Raw genomic sequence first — 3,177 nt, 5'->3', positions numbered from 1 at the left:
CATGTCGTCAATGAGTAATATTCATTAGATGTCTTACTCTCTCTTCTTTCTGTTTGTCTTCGGGTCGCGTTTTGTTCAGATGGATTGTTCTACGAGGATTCGAAGTTACCGCTTCTCGATGTCCCAGGAGGGGGCATGGAGGATTGAGGGAGATCGGTGCACCTACACAAGCCCTTGCGACTTAGATTTTTGTAGGGTACTTTTTTATGTGCTGGATGTCTCAGCCTTTTGTGTAATTTCAGTTTGGGCGAATATTTCTTTCGCCCTGTATTTCGTACATATATTTTCCATTATTAAATGAAGTATGATTCAAAGTTATATTGAATTATATTTTTATTACCTTTAGATAATGGTGTTTTTGATTTTCCGCATTGCATGTTACTTAAAGTGATGTTCCGAAAATGAAACGAATATGAAGAAATAAATTTTATATGACATTATTATTAAAAAAAAATACCCATTTTTGAGCAAGATTTTTGGAGTAATTTTCGGGACGTTACATTACTCATGAAGTTGATTTTATGTTTGTTTTCTTTAAATATTTTGTAAGTCGTGACTAAAGGGGGTGATAATGAAATCATATGAACCTTTGTGTAGTTCTTGACTTATGTAAAACTTAAAATTTCTTCTTTGTTCTTAGATGGAAAAACTATATCTTTGGACCAGGTTAAATGAGTTTATTTGCTTTAGAAATATTGGAAATTATTGTTCGTATTTGAATGTGTTTAAAGGTGATGATTTGAACATCAAAAGAACATTTATTGTGTTTAAGAAAAGTTTAAGTTTATTCTTGAAAATTCAAAATGTTTATGAGATTTTGTTGAAATTTTTTTATTTTTAAAAGGTATTATGTGTAAAAGGTTGTTTAGCATATGTTATTCTTTGATTTCCAATTTAAAGTAATGATTTGGGATAAAAGATAATTTATTAAAGTCTTGACTTCAAAAACTTAAAGTGTTATAAAATTTTGGATAGTAAAGTAGTAAAAGTGTTAACTTATGATTTATATAGTTCATGACTATGAAATCAATACCTATTAACCCTTGAGATTATCCTAAAATTTGGAGGTGTTGAGATGATCATAAAATTAGTTGTGTTTTCTTTAGTAACATACGTAGGTGTTGAGATGATCATGAAATTAGTTGTGTTTTCTTTAGTAGCATACTTTAAATGAGGATATTGACCTAAAAAGTCTTGACTTTATAAACCTAAAGTGTTATGAAGTCTTAGATAGAAAAATGATTTCAAAGTGTTGATCTTGGTTAAGTTAGCTTACTTTAAAGTGGTAAGATTGACTTAAAAAGTCTTGATTTTGTTTAAGTTGACTTACTTTAAAATGTTAAGTCTAGCTTAATAATCTTCCTTAAAAAGGTTAATCTTAATAAAAATGTTTTACTTGCAAAAGATAAGTTTTATGAATAGTTATATTAGCGGAAAAATGTAATGAAGTGGAAATACATGTCTAAAAAAGTTCTGTCTAAGGAAAGACTTGGTATTTAAGTGTGCCTTTACGACCCACCTCTCTTTCCTGAGAACTAACTTGGTATATATTCACAGATTATGACATAATTCCGTTATAAGTTTTGTTAAAACTTTACTTTAGAAAGTGTCGTTGTGTTGTAAGACTTTCAATGATAAATGATGATTCAAGAAATACCTAACCTTGAATCGGATGGATGAAAGCGATAAAGTTCATTTTAGATCAGAAGTTTTATTTTCGCGTAAAATGTTATTCTGTAAGAATAATAATTATCAAAGTGACCTAATTAGCGTTATTTTGATTTTGGCGTGATGAAGAGTTCGAGAAGAGACCCGACGAATTAAGCTCACCTGGAATCGAGAAAACAATATGCATGACACACTTAGGTGAGGGAGAAAACATTGTGACACAGTGGTGTCCGAATATGCTTCAGGACCTCCAAACTCCATCACAAGTTTAGAGTTGTCTTGAGTATTAAAAAAGTTTGTACTTAATCAATTGTGTGTTTTGTTTGGATTAAGTACAACAATATTTCTTATGCCGAATTATGTTAGGTTATGTTTATGTATGAAGATGTCATGATTATTCCTGTTTAATATTGCTCGAATAACTCTTCTAAGAATTATATGTATGAGATAATTGTTAAATTCAAGGCTTAAAAATATGTGCTATAAATGAGAAAACTTTTCATTGAGAAATGAAATTTAACTAAGTTTTAGGCTTTTCTTGCTTGAGCAAGACAGCTCCCGCTTGAGCGAGAAGTGTCCAGAGAAGGACGAAAGGAGGGACGAAAGGAGCAAGCGTGGCTACTTCATCGGGCCCGGGGGTACACCCCGGACCATTTGATGGATTGGGCAGCAGATAAGGTGGTGGAGGACGATGACTGTGTAAAGTTAATTTGCATAGAGGATTCAATGGAGGTTATAGAGATCTCTTCATACTCGAAGATCGAGGAAGACCCAAGTGAGGTTTCCAGTACACCACCGGTCTAGGAGTTCATTTCTTTCTTTTGATAGGGAATCTGTGTATAGTACTTTTGTAATGCCAACGCCCCCAACATTTTTTTTTATTTGTTTTTTTAGTCTTTGTTAGGGGCGAAGAATAGACCACTCTTTGTACTTTTGTAAATCATGATGTAGTATTATAAATTCAAGAATTGACTAATGAGAAGTATTCAGAAAAGAATTGTGTTTCGTTCAATTATATTTTAAGTACTAATAAATTATTTCCGCAAAGGTTTGAAAATGTGACGTCTTGAAAGAGAATAGATAAAATGCAAAAAAAAATGATTTGTAAGTTATATGTTACATAAAAGAAAAAAAAATTGCCCATTTTTCCAAGAGATTAAATATAGTAATTATGAAATGATTTTCGGGGTGTTACACATTTACATTCAACTTTTTTTTTCTCCCTCATATTTTCTGCCGATAAATTTTCGGCAAAGTTCTCCCCTTTCTTTTCGTGGTACTAAGAATTAGCACAGGTAGTCAAATTGTAGGAATTTCGAGAAATGATACTCATAGTGAGATTGAGGGAAAAGAATTGGAATTGGTAGCCATATTGTGGACATTTCAAGAACTAACACTCGTAGTCAGTGTTGTAGAAAAATAATTGACACGAGTAGCCATATTGTCGGAAAAGAAATGACACTAGTAGCCATATTGTGGACATTTCGATAATCGACATTGGTAGTCAGT

The sequence above is a fragment of the Lupinus angustifolius genome, chromosome LG15, assembly GCF_001865875.1.
Source record: "Lupinus angustifolius cultivar Tanjil chromosome LG15, LupAngTanjil_v1.0, whole genome shotgun sequence".
Taxonomy (NCBI): Eukaryota; Viridiplantae; Streptophyta; class Magnoliopsida; order Fabales; family Fabaceae; genus Lupinus; species Lupinus angustifolius.
This window is presented reverse-complemented; position numbering follows the sequence as displayed.